This window comes from Dermacentor andersoni, chromosome 3, assembly GCF_023375885.2.
Source record: "Dermacentor andersoni chromosome 3, qqDerAnde1_hic_scaffold, whole genome shotgun sequence".
Taxonomy (NCBI): domain Eukaryota; kingdom Metazoa; phylum Arthropoda; class Arachnida; order Ixodida; family Ixodidae; genus Dermacentor; species Dermacentor andersoni.
In genome coordinates, this window is record NC_092816.1 from 176,479,953 (window position 1) to 176,506,424 (window position 26,472).

At 48.9% G+C, this 26,472-nt stretch overlaps 1 long non-coding RNA gene across 1 annotated transcript in view; it reads left to right on the plus strand.

Annotated features, from left to right (window-relative positions):
- LOC140216478 (uncharacterized) overlaps positions 1 to 1,774 on the plus strand; it is an 82,341-nt gene extending 80,567 nt beyond the window's left edge. Inside the window, exon 2 of the long non-coding RNA XR_011893163.1 lies at positions 1,605 to 1,774. This is a non-coding gene — a long non-coding RNA (uncharacterized lncRNA). The remainder of the gene's footprint in view (positions 1 to 1,604) is intronic.
- The last annotated feature ends 24,698 nt before the right edge of the window (positions 1,775 to 26,472 follow it).

Genomic DNA, 26,472 nt, shown 5'->3' on the forward strand with positions numbered 1-26,472 from the left:
CTGTTGCCGCCATGGCAGTGGCAGCTCATAGACTGTCCTTTGTAGAAGCCACGAAACATGCGCCAGAGGCACATATTGAAATCCATTTTTAGAACTCCAATATAAGTACTCTTGCACTGAGTTTCACACGGATGCTTCCAAGTCAGATGCAGGGGTTCCTTACGCAGCTATCGGTCCATCTTTCTCAGAATCGGGCGCGCTTCCTCTTTTCAGAGGATGCCGCTGCGATAGCAGTATTCTATAGAACATGTCTCCAGGCCCTTGCGTCTCAAGGACTCTGGTGAGGCCTTAGTCTGTGGCCAATCATCGCATCTGACAAGTTTTGCATATCATATCATATTTCGCAATGTACTTTAAGGCTCATAGTACACGTCATTAGTCATCGCCATAATCGTATAACACGTACATTTTACGTACTTTAGAGCGACTATTTTTAGGCTTCTTTACAGCCACCTAAATGTATCCATGTGTCCCCAGGACACATGGAAGCACAGGTAAGACTCTATACTCCGACAATTCGTACAGTGCAGTGAAATGTCGACGTTCCATTATGCACTTTCTCTGATGTATTCTTTCAGATTTTTGGGATATTTCACGACGCCTAGAGGAATCAAATAAATATCCCGGACCTATTGGTGTACACGTTAAAATGTCGCTACTTTAACCTTAGAATCTTAATTTTGAGAATCGCACTGTGAGAACTGTACAATTTTAACGTCGAATGGCATTGCTGATTCTAAATTTTCATTCTAAATTTGAACCATCGCCATTATGTGACTATTAAATATGTTGCAGTGAAAAAACAATTCTGAGTTTTAACGCCCCATACAGTCGGATTACGAGGAATGCCTAGTGAAGGATTCCGGAATTATTTAGACCACAAAGGGTTCTTGAACGTGCACTTAAATCTAAGTACACGGGTGTTTTCGCATATAGCCCTTCGAAATGCGCACACCGTGGGAAGGATTTGCCAGCATTTCAACCCGCAACCTCGTGATGCTGCAGTGACGCTTTACACTCAGATAAAGCAGACGTTCGAGGCAATGTTCGTTTTAAAAATTTGCCCGCCACATAAGATAGATGAAGTTACCTGCGCGAGAGCACGCGGATCCCGGCAGGCTGATGACAGCTTCGTGGTCGAAGTGCAAACGATTGTAATTAAGAGAACGTAATTTTGTCAGGAAAACATTTTGCACGTCGCTACAAAGTGTTCATAGAAGTGGGTTATACATTGCAAGCTTGGCACCCTAATTAAAAATGCAACAATTTATTTATCGAGTCATGTACCCGACCAGCGTATCAGGCACCGGCGAAGAGCTTAGTGCAAGAGCCCCTGCCGCTCAAATAGAAGCCAGAAAGAGACTACAAGCTACCACGGCCGGCCTCTATGCCCTTGACACAGAAGAGAAACCACGAATGCATAACAAACTTGGAACTCGGAAGAAACCACAGTAGAAGGTCGATGTGTGCGAAATACCTTACTTCATGCTGGCGCTACATCCAGCACACCTTTACTGACAACTACAGAGATGCATTCTCAGGAATTTCTTGACTTCTTTTTGCCATTTCGTGCTGCATTGCTCACACGGTAATCTTTTTTGCAGGATCACAATAATTCCACCCAGGGAGCAGCTGTTGGAGTTGTTTGGCAGACTTCAATCCTTTCATGAGGAACTGTTGATGAAGTACCAGTGAGAGGACAAAAAAAAACACCGCAGCTTTTCTTCATTCAAAACAAGTAAAATAAAGTGCATCTATACTACACACATGCAAACCAAGCTATGGATAATTCACAATATTGTAACAAATGCGCAAATTTATGCTAATTCTGTGTGTGTGTGTGTACTTATGCTTGTGTGTGTTTGTGTATTTTTTGTATGTGAGATGTCGTTCGGAGCAAACCCTTTTTTTATGAGCGGTCCGATAAGCTCCTTTCAACCGCATAGGTAAGAACTCAAATATCTCAAGATGCTGCTTATAGATGCATGACAAGTAATATTTGTGTATATCCTATTTTCTGACAGTAAATACAAATCGCAGTCGCAAAGTGGCTATCTGTAGACAATAAGTATTAACGTCTGTATTAATATCACGTATTTGAGCTCTATCCGCGGAAAATTAGTCACCTATATCTGACCGCCTGCTGCTAGTATGAAGGTTTTCTAAACAAAAACGGATCAAAGTATTTTTCATCACTTAATGTGCTTCAATAAATGTAAAAGAAAGACATATTTATGCCTATCTGTCTTTCAATATTTATTTATTTAGTTAGTTATTATTTATTTAAAGTACGCCAATAGCCCCGTGGCGGAGAATACATGAGGGGTAGGTATTGTAACAGCGCATAAAATAACACAAGGTAGAGCAGTGCAGTACAGTCATGCCTATGTGTTATCGACGATAACACGATTTATTCAACTGTGACTTTGAAGCCAGCGGGGTCGATGCTTGCAGCTTTATGCCTGGGAAGGCAATTCCGGCCATGTTCAGTGCGTATAACAGAGGATTGTTGAAACATTGTGATATGGGCACGTGGAAGAACGAGTATACAGATACAGATATGAAGGATTTTACTAAAAGGATGCTGAGAAGCGCGGCCCTTAGGGTGCATCGCGGGCCGCTCCCATGTGGGGACAGTTAGGCCTAACCTGACCGCCGCATTGCAGGCTGTCGTACAGCCCAAAGCTGACTGGTATTCGAGCTGTTGATGGCAGAGTTCCACTTCTGTTCAGTGATGTCCTTATCCTGTCATAACCAGTGACACCGCCAGAGCATGCACTCTAAATTGCATGTCCCGCCGCAGCTTGGACACTGTGAGCTAAAAACGTCCGGGAATAAACAGTGGATGAAGGCCAGTCTAGGATAGGAGCAAGTCTGAAGCATCCTAAGGGTTATAGCTTGAGGTTTTGAGAGCATTTTATGTGGTGGGGGACAGATTCTTCTGTCAAGATAGAAATGTTTTACAAATTCAAATGAAGGCGAAAAGAGTGTCCCGGAAGTCTTAGACATTTGACTGTGACAAGGCTCCTCCTCCCGCGCGGAGTGTTAGCACGCGGGCCTGGGAAATGCCCTGATTGCCGATATAGAGTGTCTGTATACTTGCGTTCTGTTGTCGTCGAAAAGAGCCAAAGCAACAGCAACCTGCGCTGCTTTAGATGTGGTGCCAGCAGCAGAGGCTGCCGAAACAGCATGGCTTCTTGGATCTATTGCCAGTATGCCAAAATGAGACGAGCGGCCATTTGAGCCGCATCCACAAAGTAGACGGATAGCGGTTCGTCATTGATCTTCTTCAGGATCGCAATCGCCCTGGCCTTACGCCTTCCCCCGTTTGGCTTCGCATGTACATTGCGAGGAATTGACACAACCTAAATGCCTTCTCTTTGCTCCTCAGTGATTCGATGCCGTCTCTCTTCAACAAGTAGTGGGTTTAGGCTCAGGATGGCCAAAAGCCTTCTGCCCGCCGAAGAGCAATCCAGTTGGGCCGATTCCGGCGCCTCGATAATCTCCTCCAATAAATTGTGTATACACAATTGATAGAGACGTTCTGTACTGGTGGTCATGGGGATGCCGAGTACCCTTTTGACGCTTTTTCGAATGAGGATGTTTAGCAACTTTCTCTCACAAGTGTGCCAGTTGTGCGAAGCTGCTACTTAAATGATGTGACTCATAAGGAAGGCGTGGAAAAGCCTGAGAAGGTTGTCTTCCTTCAAGCCTTCCATTCTGTTAGAGACTCTCCTGATGAGCCTAATTACATTTTCAGTTTGCGTGGTGATTCCGGCTAACGTGAGGTTGTTGGACCCATTGTATTCAATAACCATGCCTAGCACGCGAATAGAGTCGACTCTGGGAATGAGGCTTCCTTCACGTGTAACTAGATTGATATCAACGTTCAAGACCAGCTCCAAACTCTTAGGCTTCGGGCCCTTTCTGATTGACCTAGAAAGGAGTAGCTCGGTTTTATAGGCGAGCATCTCAGTACTGTGTTTACCAGATATGATTCCACCTCATGTCGTGCCGTCTGGAGGCCTGTTTCGACCTCCCCTTCCTTTCTTTTGGTGCACCAGATGGTTATATCATTTGCATAAGCGTGTGCCTGACCGCACCAGCGGCAGGGAGCTTTTCAGAGAGACTCCTCATTGCTACATTGAAGAAAAGTGGAGATACCACCGCCCTGGTGGCGTACCGCTAGGTCCGAGCTCGAATGCCTCTGTCTCGAAATCACCGATCTTGAGTATCGCCTGCCTCGCTTTGAGAAAGGGGCTTATATAGCTACGAAAGGCAACACCCAGTTTGAGCTCCTACATGGCATTCAGAATGCGAACGTGAGAAACATTGTCAAAAGCATTCCCCAGATCTAAACCCAGGATAGCCCTCACATCTCAGGTTGGGCTATCCGTTACTTGGAATTTTATTATCTTCATCGCATCCTGTGTGGACAAAGCCGGACGAAAGCCAAACATGTCGTATGTAAACAAATTGTTCTTCTAAGCGTGTTCCGAAACACGTTTGCGAATGACGTGCTCCGCCACTTTACCGATGCACAACATGAGAGAGAAGAGCCGAAGATTTGTATGGCCCGTGGGCTTTCCCGGCTTCTAAATGAGGACAGCCGATGCGGACTTCCATGTTTTCGGCGCATATCCCCGCTCCCAGACCTGATTAATCTCTTTAGTGAGGTGCTCAATGGAGCCATCGTCCAGGTCCTTTAGAGCTCTATTGGAGATTTCGTCTGGACAAGGAGCAAATTTGTCATTTAGCGTGTGCAGTACCGCCCTAACTTCGCTAGTGCAGAATCACTCGTCGAGCTTTGGATTTGGCTCGCCCTGCATGCAGGGTAGTCGATTGGACTGGCGTTCTCGACCGGTAGATATCTGCTTGCCAGTTTACCTGCAGTAGCATCTTCGGTTTCCGATTGCCTCGCCTCGTGTAGAACCTTCTCAATCACTTGCCTTTGATTAGACTTGAAGTTCATGTCAATCTGTCATCATTTGACCATACACCGAACTGCAAACTTCATCCCACTATTGTTGGACTAGGTCCTGACAATGCACTTCTGTGGTTCTATTCAATTCTGAAATCTTTTACGGAGTTTGCGATTGAACCTGTATGCCTTCCACCTGTCAAGGAGCGACTTCTTGGCTTCCAGAAGTTGCGCCGGATGACTGTCCATCCTGTTGACTTCGAGGTCGGTCTGGATCGAATTAGTGGCCACCCTAACTTCTTTGAGCTGCTGTGTCCATTGGTCCAAGGTAGGGGTCGGGACCTTGGATTGCTTACATTCTTCCCTGATATTGCGAAACAGGTCCCAATATGTGATGCTAAAATTTCTGAGTCGTTTCTTCTCGGCGTTAATGCTACTGGCTAAGATGTTTTGACCGTTGCCCAGGTCCGTTGAAAAGTTGGCCTAGTTCGCCGAATCCATATTCTTGACGAAGGTGAGATCTGCTGTAGAATCACTGGTGCAGGAATTACCGTCTAGTTGAGAATGCCGGGTTGGCAATTAAAGCGAGGTTGTGATTAGCTGCACTCTGCCATATGTCGACCCCTTTGCGGATATTCTGAGGGCACCCCTACGCTCGTTGCGGAGCATTGAAGTCTCCGGCTGCAATTATGGGGGAGTTTTTTGCTTTGCTGGCCGCTTTCGCAACAATCGCTGCAAACCTATGCCTGTGGTCACCATGCATGCTGTATAATGAGTATAAAGATACTGCGGTTGTTTATACCACTCCGGTATCATTTTTAACAGGGAGTTTATTTTCTAAGGAGTTACCTTTTCTAGGGTGTTAACTTTTCTAGAATTATCGCTTGTGTCATAGCAGATGAAATTGCTTCTATTGGTTACCAGAGTGCTGTTTCCGCTTTTTCCTTTACTGTGTGTCGTATACGCTTTGCAGCCCGGTAAGGGGACCGAATCCGTGAGGGTTTCTTTTAGAAGGATGACGAGCGGCTCCTCCTGACGCGAATTGATAAACTACTGTAGGATGTTCCTCGTGGGTTGGAATTCCGTACAGGTCTTTTTCTAGATTCGAATTTGCGTGCGGTTTCCCGACATGATTAGACTTGGAACTTAGTTGGTCATATGAGATCCTAGTAAATGCAACCGTTGTCTGCTCAGTCGAGGCGGAGCTTGGCTCCTTGCGCTTAGTAGGCTGTGGTGGTTGACTCGTGTGAAACGCGCGCATCTCAAGCTCGCCGTGTGTGCTACGAAGTGATTTGAAACTTTTCACGAGACCGTCAAGCATGGTTTCGATTGCCCCAATCGTAATGCTAAGTGCTTTAATGGTGTCTTTGATTTCTGACTTTCCTTTCATGGCTGAACTTCTCGGCTCTGGCTCCGCTATGGTTCTATATTTAGCCGGACATTCGTAGTGTGATTCCTCAACTGGGACTTCCACAGGAGTTTCGCCCCCGACATACTAAGGTGACGCGGAAGAGCGTGCTAAATTACGTTTAGTGACGTTCCTTAGATCCGCTATCTCGGCTTTGAGTTGCTCCATTGCCCTTTTCATCATTGCCTTCTATTTCTCAAACTGCGCTACCCTAGCTCACGAGGGTTGCAATGTGGGCTTGTTGGTAATGCGTCTTCAAGGTAGCGGTAGCGCGATTCAAAGACGGGACAAAAGAAGACACAAAGGGACACACACAGCGCTAACTTCCAACACTTAAAGGGACAAACACAGCGCTAACTTCCAACACTTGGAAGTTAGCGCTGTGTGTGTCCCTTTGTGTCTTCTTTTGTCCCGCCTTTGAATCGCGCTACCGCTACCTTGAAGCTACCCTAGCATTACTATGCCTTGGCAGCGAACCCGCGGTTACCTTTTTAGGCTTTCCCTTGACTCCGTCCGCCCATGTGGACTAGCTCCATGCTTATCTGGCTTCTGGATGCTGACACACAGCCTGCGGGACCGGGAATTGGAGCAACCTCTGGTCCCAGATGTGCTCCTGGAGCGGGTTCGCCCTCTCGAGCGAGAGCATGACCTGGTACCTTTGCGGACCCGCGAGGATGACTGGTCATTTGAGTGAACCCTGGATGAAGCTCTGTCCTGGCTCGGGCTGGTATCATCTTTCAGTACCCGATAGCGGCTGTCTCTGGGCTCCACACTCCGGGACCTAGATTCCTCGCTGATGGCCGACTTGAGAGGGGTAGCCTCCGCGTACAAGAAGTCGTGGTGTTCATAGAGTTCTTGATTGTGTGTAGGCCTTCTCCTTTGCGTGACGACGTATGGGACCTTAAATGTCTGCTTGCAGTTCTTATCTGCAGTAAGATGACGACCCGCGCAGAGATCCCACTTCGGGCGACATCTGTGCTGATGATCCGGGTTACTGGCAACACAACCCCGGCCCATCTCGTCTTCCGGGAAAGGGTTTTTACGTGAAAAAACCACGAGTTCATTATGACGCACGCCTTAGTGGCGGACTCCGGAAATTTAGGGTGCACCTATATTAAAGTACGCCGGTGTTGTCTCATTTCGCCTCCATAGAAATGATGCCCCTGTGTCCTGTATTCGATCCAGCGGCCTTGTGCTTTGCAGCCTAATAGGAACGAGGGTATTCGGTTGGATTCAACGCCCGAGGCACGCGACGGGCGCGCGATGACTTGTTATTAGGTGGTATTGAATAGCAAAAGTTGTGACAAATACAATATAGTGGAAATATTCTGCAATGATCGCCAAGAGTGGGATGATCGAGTTGCGAGAACAATCAGCTAGGTGGTATGGTAGAGTTGGGAGAAGAATCAGTTAGGCTGGACCCAGTATCACAATTCTGGGCTGATTCAAGAGCTGTATTGAGACTTAATTGACAAGGTTCAAATACGGTGCTTTCCTACTCAACATTGCGACTGACAGGTGTTTCGTATGCTAACAGCTTAAACGGCAGCTATAGTCGGACACAATTTAAGTCTGCAGTGAAGCCCCGTTCACGTCCCACGTCCTCGCATTCGTCGCATTACGGATGCGATGCGAGCATCTCACGCGTAATGCGAAGACGTAGGATCGTTCCTCACCTGCGGCAAGTTGTTTCGTTATCTACTTTCACTGCCACTAATTTATCATTTTCTTTAATTCCATTAGCAAGTACAAGTAATTTCACCCATGTTTTCCTTGGTGTCTTTTGTTTGTTGGCTTCTGATGATATGATTAACAAATAATCTGGCCACTAGGTCTGGCAAATAATCTGGCCCCCTTTCTTCTCGTTTATTATATAACGAGGCTCTTTAATTTGGCAACACTGAGGCCTTCAGGTAGCATGCGTGGGTTTATTGACAAGTTGCCTTCACCTAAATATATCACGCAATCGTGACGCCGGCGGCAGAAAGGATGTTCCACATCCGCCGCCAAGGTTTGTGAGTGGTGGCGCTGGCTAACGCTTCCAGGGTTCCAGTAGGAAACATAAATACCAAAGAAAGTGGATGGGGAACGGCGCCGCGGAAGCTCAATTAGTAGAGCATCGCGCGCGTAATGTGAAGACGTGAGATCTTTTCCCACCTGCAGCAAGTTGTTTTTTCATAAACTTTCATTTCCATTAGTTTATAATGTCTTTAATTCATTCAGTACGTACAAGTAATTGCACTTCTGTTGTCCTGATGTCTGAACGCTTCAAGAGCTACATTGCTTTACAAGCGATAGCAGCCTCAGCGCTCCCTCTTACGATGGGCGCTGAAAAAAGGTATTTATTGATAATGATAAAATAAAATTGAGTTGTCCTTTCTTTACTCGTCGCGAATATGTCAGATTGATAAGAAATTTCATTTTCGTTGAATGAGTCTAACTCTATCTCGCTTTAATTAAAAAATGCTTTTTCCTTTCCCAATGTTTGTTGCCTCCAAACATAGTCGCGCTTCAATCACTGCTTTCATAAGTAACCTTGCTGATATCGGCGACAATTTCTTCTGAAACGTGTTTTCGCCCAAAGATTCACGACCTATTATTGTTGACCTTGGAATGTTCGTTTATTTTCAGTCCACGTCGCAATAGAAAGACAGGTGCACGAAGGAGAGAAAAGAAGCCAAGGTGAGGGAAACATAAGATAGGCAGCAAGAATGCCACGTGTAGTTGCCAGCTTCAGTTCAGCCAATAAATCATACGGATGCTGCAGTTACAATACTTTCCTTCTGAACTTCTGAATGTAGCACTTAGAAAGCCATGGTAGCGTGATACTTTTTGCTCTTTGTATGTTTACGTGTGTTCTGTGTGGCGAATTAAATTTTTTTCATAGAGGCATTTTTTTTACGGCGCAAGGCATGAATCCTACTATGATATTATACAGTATATCACTAACGTCTTTTGACATGTTTACAATAAAAACTACCCTTTACGGGCGACGTTGTTATGTAACAACGTAATTAAACAGGAATACGCCGAGTATGTTCTCTCGCCTGAAATACATTGTCACGGGTATAAAACTATTTATACGATGTATTTACAGGGCATAAATAAACAGCAGCTGAGAATCCCGAGAGGCTATTGCCACTTCGTCGTCTTCACCGCCGACGACATTGTCCTCTTTTGCCACCGTAACACGACCCCTGGCAGAAAGAGCACCGTCCCGGTGCTTCAGACGGGGCCGTCGGTAAGGGCATAGTAAGGCCGAGAGATGGTGTACGGCGTCAGGTGATGTGGAACTGGGTGGCATGACGGAGGTAACGGGGATCATCTCGTAAGTGACATTGGTCACTTGACGTAGAACGCGGTAAGGGCCTTTGTAGAACAGAAGGAGTTTCTCGGAGAGCCCCACTCGGCGGCAAGGGGACCAATGTAGTACGAGCGAGCCTGGTGAAAAATATGTGTTACGATGGCGGCGATTGAGGAGGGGGGGCGGGTTAAGCGTACCGTTGAGTAAGTAAAAGGGGGAACACCTAGCAGTATCGTGGCGTAATGAATTATAGGCGAACCATACATAAGGTAGCGCCACATCCCAGACCTTGTGGTAGGGTAAAACGTATTTCGATAGCATGCTAGTCATAGGCCGATTAAGTCGCTCAGTTAGGCCGTTGGTCTCGGGATAATAGGAGGTAGCTAGTTTGTGCGTGGTAGAACATGAGCGTAGAATATCGGCCATAACTTGGGAGAAGGAAGTGCGACCACCGTCACTAAGGAGTTGTCGCGGCGCGCCATGTACTAAAATGATATCCCGGAGTAGGAAATCTGCGACGTCGGTTGCGCAGCTCATGGGACGTGGCCGAGTGATGGCATAGTGCGTCGCACAATCAGTAGCGACAGCGATCCACCTGTTGCCGGAGCTGGACTCGGGGAAAGGGTCAAGGAGATCCAAACCCACGCGAATGGATGGCTTAGGAGGAATGTCGATCGGCTGTAAGTACCCGGCAGAAAGCGTCGCTGGCTTCTTGCGATATTGACAGGGTTTGCGTGCGAAGCCGGGCCAGTAGAAGCGGCGGCGCACGCGGTCGTAATTAGTGCAAGAAAACTCAAGGTGTCTGCAAGTTATGGTGTCATGAAGCTTCTGAAGCACGGTTGAACGGAGGTGTTGAGGAACGACAAAAAGAAGGAGACGACCGTCAGGATGAAAACTGCGTCGGTATAATATCCCGTCGTTGAGGACGAACCACCGTAACGATGGATCAGTAGGAACAGATACCGTTCGGTCAATGAGGGTCCTCAAAGTAGCGTCATGGCGTTGCTCGTTGGCCATGTCCAAAAGCTGGGATATGAAAATAACACTTGGGGAAGCATCCGTGTCGGCGTTGGCAGGCGGATGTACAGGGTAACGGGATCAGCAGTGGGCGTCCATGTGTAGGCCACCAGACCCATATACCACCGAATAGGAACACTGTTGTAGCCGCAAAGCCCATCGTCCAAGCCTCCCTGTGGGTTCCCTTCAGGACGAAAGCCAGCAGAAGGCGCGATGGTCCCTCAAAATAGAAAAGGGCCTGCCGTATAAAGAGGGGGTTCCGCTCCAAAGGTGACAACAGACGGCTAGCGTACACGATGACACGTTCATGGCCGTGTTGAACTTGTGCCAAGAAAGCGCTGATTCTGTGGCCACTCGCATCGGTGCGTACCTCTGCAGGGGCTGAAGTAGCGATGTGTCCTAGAGTCGGTTGGGTGGTGAGCATGGTGGTAATGCGAGAAAAGGTGGCGGCCTGAGAGGATCCCTATGAAAACGGCACACTTTTCTTTGGGAGATTTGTGACAGGGCGTGCTATGGTGGCAAAATTTTTAACAAAGCGGCGGAAATAAAAGCAATGGCCCAGAAAACTTCGGACATCTTTTGCAGACTGTGGAGCAGGGAACTCTTTCACGGCGCGAATTTTCTCTAGGTCCGGTCGGATGTCAGTCGCATTGACTACATGCCCAAGAACAGTAATCTCGCGGTGGCCAAAGTTACATTTCTGGAGTTGAGCAGTAGACCGGCCTTGCGAAAAAGGGTGAGTACCGCTGAAAGGCGCTCAATGTGTGTGCTGAGCAAGGCCGAGAACACAATAACATCACCAAGGTAGCAAAGACAAGTCGACCACTTGAATCTTTGGAGTAATGAGTCCATCATACGCTCAAAGGTAGCCGGAGAGTTGCATAGCCCAAAAGGCACAACATTGAAGTGGTAAAGACTATCAGACGTTATAAAGGCGGTCTTTCCACGACCTAGATCATCGACAGCGATTTGCCAATATCGGGGCCGTATGTCGATGGACGAAAAATACTGTGCCCCGTGTAGACAATAGAGGGCGTCATCGATACGAGGTAGTGGTTAGACGTCCTTTTTCGTGATGCGGTTGAGGTGGCGGTAATCGACGCAGAATCTCCATGAGCCGTCTTTTTGACCAGCACGACAGGTGACGCACAGGGACTTGACAATGGCTCAATGATGTCTTTCGCTAGCATCTTGTCAACTTCCGTTTTGATGACGTGGCGCTCCAACGCTGAAACTCGGTACGGTCGCCGATGGATGGGTGGATTATCGCATGTATGCATGCAATGTTTCACAAGTGAAGTCTGGCCTTAGGGTAGGTTGTTCAGTTCAAATATATCCTTGTAGGAAAGCAATAGACTGCAGAACTGTTCAGCCTCGGCAGGAGTGAGATTCGGGGCGATCATTTTCTAATGTCGTTGTCAGTACATTTGGCAGACCGGAAAAGTTCACAGGAAGCGTCGACGGCAAGAGTCTCAAGGCAGGTAACTTCTGAAGCAGTGATCGTAGCCAGGCAGAATTTCTTTAAGCAGAATTTCCTTGGCGAGCTCGAAATCCACCACAGGGAGATACGTGCGATTGTCTGTGACCCCCAGTATTGCATGCGGGACAGTAGCGCTGTGAGTGAGAACGACGGCAGTTACGGGAGCGGAGATGTAATCACCATCGGGAACTGGTGTAGAAAGCGACATTTCGATGTACGTCAAGACCTTTGGTGGAACGTGAACAAAGTCTGTTGGTCTTAGGCGAATTTCGTGTGGTGTCAGAGGAACATCCAGCAGAGGCAGGTCAAGACGCACAGTAGTGGAGGAACAATTGATGAGCGCTGAATGGGCGGAGAGGAAGTCTAGGCCTAGTACGAGGTCATTGATCAAGCACAGTGAAAAGGACGACAGTATGGCGGCCGGAAATGCTCACACGTGCAGTAAACATTCCGACCACGGTCACCGTGCTACCGTCGGCAATTTGTACGAACCGAGTAACGGCAGGCGTAACAATTTTCTCTAAATGGCGGCGTAGGCGGCTGATCATAATCGGTATGTGTGCTCCGGTATCTATGAGTGCTGTGACGGGTGCGCCATCAACTTGGACGTCCAGAAGGTTATTTCTCGTAAACAGTGTCAAAGGAGGATTTTGCGGCGAATCCGGCATTGCAGCACCTCGAGGTTCCGCATTGCCTAGTTTTCCTGCTGGGATAGTCCTGGGTAGGTCAGCGACGGCGAGCGGGGAAGCTGGGGCGGACGTGGCTGGCGACGTTGAGGCGAGGGCAAGCGAGCATAGCGGCGAGTCGAGGTAGTGGCATCGGAAGCGTCGTTGAAGTGACGGGGTGAAAAACTTCGTGGCGAAATTGACTTCGAGAAAGTGTTTCTAGCAGGGGACGGCCAACGGGTGCGGACGTGACGGGAAATGTGACCTATTAGGCCGCAGTAGAAGCAGATCGGCCTGTCGTCAGGTACACGCCAGTCCGATGGATTCATGGTAGTGTAAGGATAACGGACACTGTGAGGGGCACTGCGATACGACTGAGGCATAGGAGCAGGGAGGGTGTCAGGGCGACTTCAGGAGCAGGCGCTGGGAAGACCCATATTAGCGATTTTCAGGCGAACCATGGACTAGATCAGAGATATCGTCTCACCAGTATTGTTCCAAGACGTCTGTTGAGGCGAGGCAGGAAACGCTGCTTTGAGTTCGCGACGTAGAATTCGGGTCACGTATTCGATTGGTGGCGGCGAGCTAGATTGGTCGGTGGGGTTGGTACAGGAAGAGGTCGCTGCAGTATTTGGAAGCCGTGTAACCTGATTGTATATACGGCGGCTCTTGGCCTGCTCGAAACGGCGGCAGTCCTTCATGATGGCGTCGACAGTCGATAAGTTTCTAAAGGCCAGAAGGTTCAATGTGTCGTCCGCGATGCCTTTGATAATGTGTCCAACCTTGTCGGCCTCTGGCATCTATGTGTCAATTTTACGACAGAGGGTCAGGGCGTCGTGAATGTAGGAGACATACGACTCGATAGCAGTTTGAGGCACGCGTGGCGAGTTATTGCTTGGCGGCTAGTTGTCGACCGGTCGGATTGCCAAAAACGCCGGACAGCTTTTCTTTCAACAACTCCCAGCTGGTTAGCTCTTGCTCGTCTGTGTAAAGCCCCATTCGGGGTGTTCCGTCGAGGTAGAACACGACATTGGCCAGCATTACGGTCGGATCCCACCTGCTCACCTTGCTGACGCGTTCATACATCAACCACTCTTCTACGTCCACCCCATCGAGGCCGGTAAACTTGTAGGAGTCTTGTGGCTGAGGTAGAGCAACGCACAGGGTATGCGTAGTCAGTATAGCAGCTGCAGACGCGGTACCTTCCACTGAAAGCATGGTCCCAGACTGGTTGAGACATCCACTGCGGAGCTCCGTGGCGAAGACGCGTACCCCGCACGTCCACCAAAATGTCACGGGTATAAAACTATTTACATGATGTATTTACAAGGCTTATATAAACAGCAGCTGAGAATCCCGAGAGGCTGTTTCCAGTTCGTCATATTCACCTTTGATGACGTTGTCCTCTTTTCCCACCGTAACAAAACATAGAAACCGCTTTCACGTTGCAATTCTCAGACGATTAATTCAAGCTGAAGAATCGTACTGGTCTGCCTTTGGAGGCTGCATTTATCTCATGAAATTATATTCACCAATAAAAATTTAGGAAAAAACCTTTCATCTAATAATAACTACTGTGAGGCAAATGCCCAATAGATTGCTTTTTCTTTGTTGTTTTGCGTATCGCCTGCCAGTCGCAAAAGCAGTCACGCCTACAAACCTCTGAACCATCGTTTTTTTAGACAAGGGTAAAACGTACGCCGACCAAAAATATCAAAAGAAAAGAAAACCAAGACGATTCAGCTCCATGCGGATGCCTTGTTCATGACTATAAGTAATCCCAACCAGACGAGTTTTTGTCGAACTCACGATTTCATCTTTTCTTTTATTAACTAGTACTCGCATCTCTAGCAGCTCGACAGTTCGTATAGTCAAGTGTCGGAAATTCTTGAACACCGGTGGCCTATTGCTCTAAGAAAAAAAAATGCCCATAGGTTTCCTACCAAACCAAATAATGTTAAGTTCGTATAGATAAATTGAAGAATATGGCCTCATTTCTCAAGTCCATGTCGTAAGCGCCCACCGTTGAGTTTGTGACTTTCCGGTTGAAAAATAAAACATCACTTGACTGCTGCTAACAGTTAGGGCAGTAAGTAGCCAGCAACACGAAAGGAAATCGCGTAACTGACGGGCTTTATTCGGGGCTCGTAACGGAGTACTAGCTATGCGCATTCCATTTGTCCCTTCATTTCTGTTCTGGTAAATTGTACATGTTGGAAGCTGTTGGTTTATTCTGAAGCGACGTAAGCGAAATTAAAGGGCGTGCGTTGTTTCCTTTATTGGCTGTTCGCACAAGCCCGGAATGCGTCTCGCGGAGTGGCATTGGCTCAAATGCTTTAAGCCCCTAGATAAAGGTGGATTTAAAGCAAAAATACCATCATGTATATTCTTGCTTACATTAAGTGCTTTTAAAGCCACGCACACGAAATGAACGCATGAATTGTCTGCACTGCTTCAATTTTTCACATACCGCGCTCCGCTGCGCCATGGATGGCCAAGGCGGCGCTGCCACGAGATATCGCAAGTTTACCAGTCATATCACTGTCATTGGGCAACGAATTCCACACCATAACGCTTCAATGAAACAAAAAGCGTATGCATTGATTCTTCTGCGGCGTTCGGCGGCCGCTAGCAGGAATAGCGTGCCGTGCGCAAATAAAATCCACGAGTGAAATCCGAGGAGAATTTAGGACGAAGACGCGCGAGAGGAGAGTGTCGCTACTTTCCAAAATGGACGCATGGTGCCCATATTCTAGGGGCTATAATATAGGGGCTTTACGTCATATCCATGGCTAGAGCCACTGTGGCGGGAGAGGAAACTTCGCCTACTGCGCGCTTTCCGCCCGAATGGAACGGCCTGGAAACTCTGAGGTCATGTGCCGTACAACATGTTTCCAGCGCTCGCCGCTAGGGTGCAGCCCACGCGCACTCGGAGCATACAAAAGGCGGCTTGTTGGAGCCGCGTACGGAGGCCAGGCACTGTACAAATCACATGACAATGGGATGACCACGAGAGCCGCCAGCAAAGAAAAACTATGCAGATACGAATTTTGGAATCAATGTCCGCGGATCTTTCTGTGCTGTTTGCTTTGATTGCCGATAATTGGCGGTGATGTTGACGGCGAAAGCTTAACGTTTAGTCTAACATGAGAGTAGCTAGTTGATGTGGACCGTTACCTTGCGTGCACCACTGCTGCTTGTCCGCGTAGTAACCAAAACACACAGGGAGAGCTCTTAGCTTGAGGCATTGTTGTGCGCCATATTTCATAACCTATGACAGGGTTGATCATTGTCATTTACTGACAAGGCACGTCGCATCGTAGCAGAAGTATTAAACTTGAATTATAGGGGCTGTACTTGCCAAAACCACAATCGGATTATGATGCATCTCGTAGTGACGGATCCGAATTAACTTAGACACCGTGGTGATCTTTAACGTGTCCCCAAGTCAAAGTGCACGAGCACTTTTTATTTCTACCCCTTCAAAATGCGGCTGCCGTGGTTGGGATCAAATCCGCGACGTCGAGCGATTGCATAGCCGCAAAGCTAACGCGCCGAGCGCGGAAGTGTTGCTCTTACGAGCGAGCACTTCCATAGCGTCGCCTAGACCCTGCGGTGCGCTATAATTATTGCGGCTCGGCTTCTGCACGCCCTGCGTGAGCTGTCCGCTTCACATACTTTCATGGTGTTTATTTTTTCAGAAATATCAGAAACGTGCCGTACCGTACCTTGAATTTAAATTTATCCCGTTTTCCCGCAACCACTGTGGTGTCTTGGAGCAGCATTTCCTTGCTTGCTCACGTAACTATTTCCTATCTCCTACTTCACCTCTATGTCAGAGAACTGCTAGGGAAGATTGGCCAGGCTGTTCACTCATTTCGCGACTGCGTCGCTGCTATCATTACGCAGTCTCTTCTCCCCATCCTCTCTACCATACCATCAAGCTTCGCTCTAAATTTGCACGTTAGTAGAAAGGTAACCACTGCAATTTCTGCTATGCCTTTGCGGGGAATCACGGATAATTACAGCTGTCAAGAGGCTAATAGGGCACCGCCCAGGGATCTCCGGAGGTCACTGTGCACATTCCACGCGGTGCAAACGTACAAACGAGTTTCGCGCGTCACATTTCCTCGATATCTCGCTCCTGTCCTTATACACACTGTTACGTTTCGCCTACAACGCGCGGTATAGCCGGCGCGGATGCAACGAACGCCGGGGCTTCGTTCAAAGCGGCGGACATTTTGGCCCGTTCAGCGCCGCCGATACGCCTCCCCGCCAAGCGCGTCCAGGCATGTTTCAATGCCACGTGTCTTCAAGTGTGCGTGTGTGTGTGTGTGCATGTTGGTGCTCACGCTTGTCAAAGCGCGGCAGCCGGGGAGAGGGGCTCCCCAAGTGTGAAGCGAGGAGGTCTGACCGGCGCCGGCCCGGCGGATGCGTCACTACACTCGTCCCAACGTGTCTCTCAGCCTGTCCGTGCCGCGCGTCACGTGCGCCTCTATCAGGCGTTCCCTCTTGCCCTCGACTCCGAGACTATAAAAGCAGCTGCCCCCGGACGCCGAGGGAGGCTCCGATTTCTTCCGTTGAGTTACGTGCTCTCCCGTCTCTCCACTTCAGCCGACCTGACCGGCCGCTCTTTTGCGATGCTAGAATAAACAAGTTGTTCTGTTAGCAGTGGACTCATGCTTTGCCAGGACCTTCGGATGCTTCCAGTTGTGCCCCAGGCCGCCAGGCCAACGCTACCCTTGGGGCTTGCGACCCATTTGCAACAACGGGTGTCAGCGCTGAGATTACAACAACTGTCTGCCAGCGGTGAGATCGCGACAACGGAGGCCAGCAGCGAAGATATCCGGTCGACTGTATGCTGAGCAGCACAACGACCATCCGGGAGCAGTGCAACGAGCCCTGTGTGATGACTGGTTGCCTGCAGTGGAACGACTGCGCTGAATTCTTGGCTGCGAGGTTTGGTGAGTGCGGGACTTTCTTCTTCTGAGTTTTGCCAGGCTTTTGTTAGTGTCAGAAACAGAGCTGGTAATTGTAGTTGTCGTTGCTGCCGGGTTAGTTTGCGGCAAGACAATAGTAGGCAGTATAGAAAGCAGCATTCAGAGCAGCCATGGATTTGAAGTCGTTGCGCAAACCGAAATTGCTGGAGCTTGCAAGAGAGTTGGGTCTGGATGTCTCAGACAAACTCAGAAAACCAGAACTGCTGAGGGCTATTCTTGAGTTAGAAGCTGAGGATGACGAGCTGTCGGAATGCCTTGAGACCATTGAGGAGCACGCAAAAAAACATGAGCGCGAACTTAAAGAGCAAAAAGAGAAACAGGAGCGCGAACTTAAAGAGCAAAAAGAGAAACAGGAGCGCCAACGAAAAGAGCAAAAAGAGAAACAGGAGCGCGAACTTAAAGAACAGAAAGATGAGCGCGAACGAAAAGAACAAAAAGAAAAAGAAGAGCGCGACCGTCAACACGCTTTGGAAATGAAGCGTGTCGAGGTAGAGATGGAACGCGCTCGTAATGGAAGTCAGGCACACGGTGCAGGAGAACGAGTATCGTTCAAAATGACTGACCTGATGCGGCCGTTTAAGCTTGGAGAGGTCATTGGTTTGTTCCTGGTTAACTTTGAGCGAACGTGCGAGAAGCAGGGGTTCTCTCTGGAAACGTGGCCACAGCGCTTGCTCACTTTGTTACCCGGCGAGGCGGCCGACGTAGTCGCTCGCTTGAAGAGAGAGGAGGCAGAGGATTTCGAGAAAGTGAAATCGAGTCTGCTAAAAAAGTACAGGCTGTCAGCGGAGGCGTTCCGTCGGAAGTTTCGGGAAAATGAGAAAGGCAGAAGTGAGTCATATACAGAGTTTGCCTACAGGCTAATGTCAAACATGCAGGAGTGGCTCAAAGAAGAGAAAGCGTTTGGTGACCACGAGAAAGTTCTGCAGTGTTTCGGGCTGGAACAGTTTTATAGTCGGTTACCTGAGAACGTGCGGTACTTGGTCTTGGATAGGCCAGACGTTAGTACGGTTGCTAAAGCCGCTGAGCTAGCCGAGGAGTTTGTGACGCGTCGAGCTCGCGGAGCTAAGGACGGTCAAAAGGGTGAATTTGGCTCCAAGTTTGAGAGGCCGAAGCTCACGCCCATGAGAGCAAAGGGGGACACACGTAGTTCGGATGCGAGCGAAAGCAGTCCGACCGAACGTAAGGAGACGGCGGCAACCGAAGCCGAACGCAGAAAGCGGTTCGAGACGAGGCAAGCGCGCGTGTGTTATACGTGCCAGAAGCCGGGTCACTTTTCGGCGCAGTGTCCAGAAACAAAAACAAAAGTCGTGTTTTTATCATTATGCAGCACTGACGAGAACATGAAGCTTCTCGAGCCTTACATGCGAGACCTCCTCGTGAACGGGAAAGAGTGCCGAGTGCTTCGCGATTCCGCAGCTACAATGGATGTAGTTCACCCCTCTTACGTAGAACCCGATATGTTCACGGGCGAGTGCGCATGGATCAAGCAAGCCGTGGAAGCTCATAGCGTGTGTCTGCCCGTAGCAAAAGTGCTTATTGAAGGACCTTTCGGAGCACTTGAGACGGAGGCGGCAGTGTCATCTATGCTGCCCCCCCAGTACCCGTACCTATTTTCGAACAGGTCCGATCACCTCCTGCGCGAGAAGGGGCTTTTGTTTGGTGAGGCTAGCGTTCAGGCCTTAACCAGATCGAAGGTTCGGGAGCTCGCTGCAAAGGCGGTAGTTGCGGGGCCGACGTTGTCGAACAATGAGAAAGGGTCAGAGGTGCAGCAAGCTGATATTCAGAGCACGCCCGAACTGAATAAAATTGAGCCTGTAGCGTTAAAGGCACCAGATACTGGAGAGGAAATGCCCGACACGGGAAAGTTAGAAGAGCTTTCTGCAGATTTGCTCATCGCGCCTACGTCAGACGGACTTAAGAGGTTGCTAAAAGTCAGCCGGGTGGCTTTGATAGCCGAGCAAAAGAAGGATGGCAGCCTAGAAAACATACGCTGCATTGTCAAGGAAGGTATCGCCAAGAAAAATGCTCGCTTTGTGGAAAGAGGTGGGGTCCTGTACCGGAAGTATCTAGACCGCAGGGGAGTGGAGTTCGATCAGCTGATCGTGCCTCAGTGCTACCGTCAAGATCTGTTGCGCTTGTCGCATGGGGGTTCGTGGTCCGGACACCTAGGAGTTAAGAAAACTAAGGACCGTGTCTTGCAAGAGTACTATTGGCCAGGGTGTTTTCGGGACGCAGACCACTTTGTGAAGACATGCGACACCTGTCAGCGGGTGGGCAAACCAGGGGACAAATCGAGGGCGCCGTTGAAGTTGGTACCTATCATTACGGAGCCTTTCAGACGGCTCGTTATTGATACAGTGGGACCTCTGCCGGTAACAGCCACGGGGTACAGACACATTTTGACTGTGATCTGCCCAGCGACAAAGTTCCCTGAAGCAGTGCCGCTTAAAGAACTCAGCTCAGTTGAGATAGTCAATGCACTACTGTCCATATTTGCGCGAGTTGGTTTTCCTGCGGAAATCCAGTCAGATCAGGGCACGGTGTTTACGAGCGCTTTGACGACAGCCTTTCTCGAAAGGTGCGGGGTAAAGCTGTTACACAGCTCAGTGTACCACCCACAGTCGAATTCCGTTGAGAAGCTCCACTCCGTCATGAAGCGCGTGTTGAGAGCATTGTGTTTTGAACAACAAACTGACTGGGAGCTGTGTCTGCCTGGGGTGATGTTTGCATTAAGGACCGCGCCGCATGCGGCTACGGGGTTTTCGCCAGCTGAGCTGGTGTACGGTCGCTCGCTGCGATCTCCGCTTCGCATGCTTCGAGAATCGTGGGAAGGCAGGGGCGACGACCCAGTCGTGGTGGAGTACGTGCTTAGGCTCCTCGAACGCTTAAGAAGGGCACAGGAGTTGTCAGGTGAAGCAATGGCAAAGGCCCAGCAGAGGGCCAAGGTTTATTATGATCGGACAGCCAGGGCCCGTCGTTTTGAGGTGGGCGATGAGGTCATGATATTGCGCACGTCGCTAAAGAACAAACTCTACGTGCAGTGGGAGGGCCCAGCACGGATTGTTCAAAAACTGTCGGACGTTAACTACTTGGTGAGTCTGCCAGGAAAGCGGAAAGCACAGCAAGTTTACCACTGTAATCTGCTCAAACCCTATAAACAACGGGAAGCAGTGGTGTGCATGATGGTAAACGTTCCCGAAGAGCTTCCGGTCGAGCTTCCGGGACTAGGCTCAGTGACGAACAGGAAAGACACCGATCAAGTGATTAGTGACTTCATCAGTAAAGCATCGCTGTCGCCTGAGCAGAAAACTGAACTACACCAGCTCTTACAAGAGTTTCAAGGTCTGTTCTCTGAGAGGCCTGGTAGGACTTCTGTCCTTACTCATGACATAGAACTTACCTCCCCAGAGCCAGTACTATCCAAGGCGTACCGGGTGTCACCCCGCCAGAGCGATATTATGGAGGCTGAGGTAAAAAAAATGCTACAGCTCGGAGTTATTGAGGCGGGTGAGAGTGATTATACCTCCCCTTTGATTTTAGTTGAGGTACCGGGCAAGGAACCTCGTCCTTGCGTCGACTACCGCAGGCTTTATTCCATCACTAAGGATCAAATTTATCCGATCCCTAACATCGAGGAGCGCCTTGAGAAAGTTAGTAGCGCTCAGTTTATTTCCACCCTAGATCTTGTCAGGGGTTATTGGCAGGTTCCACTTACAGAAGAGGCTAGTAGGTATGCGGCGTTCATTTCACCAATGGGAACGTTCCGTCCTAAAGTTTTGAGTTTTGGTTTGAAGAACGCGCCATACTGCTTTTCAAGCCTCATGGATAAAGTTTTGCGGGGGCAGTAAGAATTCGCTTTACCGTATCTAGACGACGTAGCGATATTCTCCGCATCCTGGCCTGAGCGTATGGCCCACTTGCGGGCAGTGCTAACCCGCCTGCGCGATGCGGGCTTGACAGTCAAGGCTCCCAAGTGCCAGTTAGCACAGGCCGAGGTTGTCTACCTCGGTCACGTGATTGGACGGGGTCGTCGCCGCCCCTCTGAAATAAAGGTGGCCGCTGTGCGAGACTTCCCGCAACCGCGCACGAAGACCGATATTCGGTCGTTCTTAGGTGTCGCCGGCTACTATCAGAGGTACATCCCCAGGTACTCTGATATCGCGGCTCCCCTGACGGATGCTCTAAGAAAAACAGAGCCCCAAACAGTCGTATGGGACGAGACAAAGGAAAGAGCTTTTAAGCGCCCTAAAGAGCGCCCTAACAAGCCAGCCTGTGCTACGATCGCCAGACTACACAAAAGGGTTCGTTGTTCAGTGCTATGCTAGTGAGCGAGGCATGGGCGTTGTACTGTGCCAACGGGAAAATGGACAAGTGGAACACCCCGTCCTGTATGCTAGTCGTAAGCTGACCAGTCGTGAGCAGGCGTACAGCGCCACCGAGAAAAAGTGTGCGTGTCTCGTGTGGGCCGTTCAGAAATTGTCATGCTACCTAGCCGGCTCGAGGTTTATCATTGAGACGGATCACTGCCCTCTCCAATGGCTGAAGACCATCTCTCCCAAAAATGGCCGCCTCCTGCGCTGGAGCCTCGCTTTGCAAGAATATTCCTTTGAGGTGCGTTACAAAAAGGGGAGTCTCAACGGTAACGCCGATGGCTTAAGTCGAAGCCCCTAACGTAGGAATCAGCCTCAGAGTTGTTTGTTGCTGATGTTTTTCTTCCTGAGGCAGGATTTTTAACATATTGCTTTTGTTTAGTGTTTCAAAGTGATGACGTGCTTTCCAGTGCAATTTTCCAATTTGTGGACGCGTTCTGAGTGCTGCTAGACTACTGTAAGGAACTAGGCAGTGGTATAAAAGGGGAAAGAACCTGGCAGGACTTGGTGAGGGTTGTTTCGTGCTTGCTGACTGAGCGGTTGAGTTTCGGCGTAGTTCTAACGCTTGCCGGGAACGAGAACAAAAATGTCAACTCTCCCGAAGTCACTTTGCAGTGTCCTGGGTGAACCTGAACGAGAGAACGAGGCCTTCTCTGTGCGCTGCGCTCAAGAAACGCCGAAGGACGCCCGACTTCGGTTATGAGCATCATCGAGCGACATCCCTCCGGACAGCGGATGCAGTCCCCTGACCATCGGGATCTCCTTCCCCCGGCGGGGCGGTCTGTTACGTTTCGCCTACAACGCGCGGTATAGACGGCGCGGATGCAATGGACGCCGGGGCTTCGTTCAAAGCGGCGGACATTTTGGCCCGTTCAGCGCCGCCGATACGCCTCCCCGCCAAGCGCGTCCAGGCATGTTTCAATGCCACGTGTCTTCAAGTGTGCGTGTGTGTGTGTGTGCATGTTGGTGCCCACGCTTGTCAAAGCGCGGCAGCCGGGTAGAGGAGCTCCCCAAGTGTGAAGCGAGGAGGTCTGACCGGCGCCGGCCCGGCGGATGCGTCACTACACTCGTCCCAACGTGTCTCTCAGCCTGTCCGTGCCGCGCGTCACGTGCGCCTCTATCAGGCGTTCCCTCTTGCCCTCGACTCCGAGACTATAAAAGCAGCTGCCCCCGGACGCCGAGGGGAGGCTCCGATTTCTTCCGTTGAGTTACGTGCTCTCACGTCTCTCCACTTCGGTCGACCTGACCGGCCGCTCTTTTGCGATGCTAGAATAAACAAGTTGTTCTGTTAGCAGTCGACTCATGCTTTGCCAGGACCTTCGGATGCTTCCAGTTGTGCCCCAGGCCGCCAGGCCAACGCTACCCTTGGGGCTTGCGACCCATTTGCAACAACGGGTGTCAGCGCTGAGATTACAAGAACACGCTCTGAACTACCCCCCGACGCGGTGTGCCATACAACAGCAGCAGCAGAAGCGGGAAAGTCGAAGGAAAAGGCAAAGAAAGCTTCGATATAATATGCAGCACGAGTCCCACCTGTTTTTGACTTTTGTGGATTTCCTGTCTGTTCAAGGTACCCACCTTTGCAGCACGCACGACGCCTACACAGCTTGCGGCAAGAAAACAAAATGAAAGAACCAGCCTTCGGCCGCTTTCAGCCTGTGCTTCTCGGCTGGCACTTATGCGATGTGTTTTTTTATCTCGTTTCTCACATCATCATCCCACGTTATGAATCTCTTTCTTCACCTCTTCCACTTCCCTTGCGCAGGGCAGCATGCCAGATACTCCACTTTCCAGCCGACCTCTCTGCCTTTTCCTGTCCATAACCTTCCTCTGCTACCGAGTGAATGTAATGAATGCATCAGAAGTCGATTGAGGAAGTAGGAGAGAGTAACAAAGTGTTTTGGCTGATGGACAGTGGGGTCAGCCTATCGTCTATCTTCTGTAAATAAAGCCTTTCATAGTAATATTATTCATTCATATAGCAAGGCCCCGTTGTATCAGCCAGGTTATGGAAGTATGGTCACAGCCCCCCATTCTTCTGCGTATAATCTGCCCGGTTACTTGGCAGAAATTACATACTGATAAAGCAAAGATTCAAGGCACAATGTACAAGACCATAGCTTTATCTGCTGCGCTTTTGGTCAAAAAGAATAAGGGAGCGAGGACACAAATGATTGGCCTATAAATAAAGCTTTAGGAATATACATATGGAGCTTCGACAGTACGAAAAGTATTGGTGGGGTACATATCTTTCAGGTCACATGTTAAATGTAAAGATACAGGACAACATATTTTTTTCTCACATTCACTACAGCTCCACTTTTCGCGGTCTTGATTTCAGGGCGTCAGAACCCACCAGTGGGCACCACGGAGGTGTAGTTCTTTGAGGCTTCTACAAGGTACAAAGCGATGGCGCCACAATTCGTCATTTCAGAAACCACGACAATTGTTCTTTTCCTTTCATTTCTAGCAAAGCTGTCGCTTGCGCACTGCAGGAGAGCCCTGCACATTTACTCTTTCAACGCAGCAGTTCAAGGAACTAGAAGGAAACTAATAATTTCTTATTTTAGTAGAAGTACTGACAGTAAAAAAAAAAAAAGGTAGGTTTAACAAATATGCACTTGGCTCTTAGTTTGCAGCTTTGTAAGTTTGACCACGTAAAAAAGAAGTATGCAGATTTGAACTCGTCAATGCTAGGCATAGTGATATCTAAACTACGCGGGGAAACAGCAGCTTCGCAAATGTGAAAACGCTTAAGTTCTTATTTTGCATGGGTCATTGCTTTTTGCTCATTTCAGCAAGCATCTGGCTCGTTTTTGACTGCGTTCTTTACGCACGCGAAGCCATGCTGTAAGGTCAACGAGCATGCAGAATAGTCATGTTATTGCATAATGCGTTCGATCGGCTTTTCTGTGCAATCAAAATAGTCTAGTGCGGCTTCAAGTGGCGCTGAAGCATCGACATGTATTGCTCAGATTCGTTACAGTATACTCAACATTAATGTGGAGTGTTGCACAATATTGCACAGTAATCAATAAGGTCACTGGAACAGGCGATGAGACATCGTTGTAACAACCTAGGCGTCATTACGGAAAGTTAGCCAGCCCGACAGAACTTTCTGTGAGTTAATTCTTGCTGTCCTTCGAACATTATGCAACCGAGGTGACCATAGAGGCCAAATTTTGGGTAACATTTTTTATTGCGATAGCAATTATACAGACACTCCAAGCGGCCGCCCTCCCAGGCTGCTGTATCTTGAAAGTCATCTGCGACGGGGACAGAGTCCGACGTGCGCTGCGCTTTCGCGGCTTAGTTCGTTTTGATGCGAGAAGCAGCACGAAGGTCAATTCGATCGCTGCTGCTGCCATGCTTCCCCACTCCAGTGTTTTGACAGCGAGCGTCTGCGTTCATCGATTGATATGTGTTCATGTTCTCTCGCGTGCGCGTGGCGCCATGCTTGTTAATTTAGTTGGATGCAAATGTTTGCCAAATTATACGACAGATAAAGCCACAATTTATACTTTGTATAATTGTCCATTAAATTGCTATCACCGTCGATGCTTCGCTTTCGGATGAAACTTCGACATTTGTCCGTAAGTGCTACGAGCATTTGAAGGCTAGTTTGGGCGGTACTTTTAGTCGGAGGTTTCTTTTTCCAGGGTCCGCAATCTTTCAGAAATGGTCAAATATGAGCAATAGTTAAAGCTCAGTGGTAATTTAATGTGGTTCATGTGATTGCCAGTGAAAGTAATCTAACAGAAGCGTGTACCACCATGTTAAAAATTGTCGATCAAATTAGTGTATATATATATATATATATATATATATATATATATATATATATATATATATATATGTGTGTGTGTGTGTGTGTGTGTGTGTGTGTGTGTGTGTGTGTAGGTCCGATAACTAAAGAGTAAACTTTTCTCCGCCTTGCGGGCTTCCGCAAAACTGACTTGCCAGATATATCTACGTTAGTGATCCGTCTAGTGGAGATCATTGCAGCGTATCGACTGAAGATAGAGAAAAATAACTTGACTGGGTAAAAATAGGTTTATGGGAGCCTGAGGGCGCGTCTTGAGTCGAGGATTACAGTGCCCACCGCCAAGGAAGGGGCCTTGTAGCGGAGCCTGAATTGAGTCTCCAGGTCAGTTCGGGTGGGAATGGCTGAAGAAGAGACTGCTATATTAAGCCACACTCCGGCATATCTGCTAAATGCAACGATGATCTGCTTTAACAGCGCAATATCACTGTTGCGCACTCTAGTAGACGCCGAGGACAATTTGTCACATTTTCGCTTAGGACTT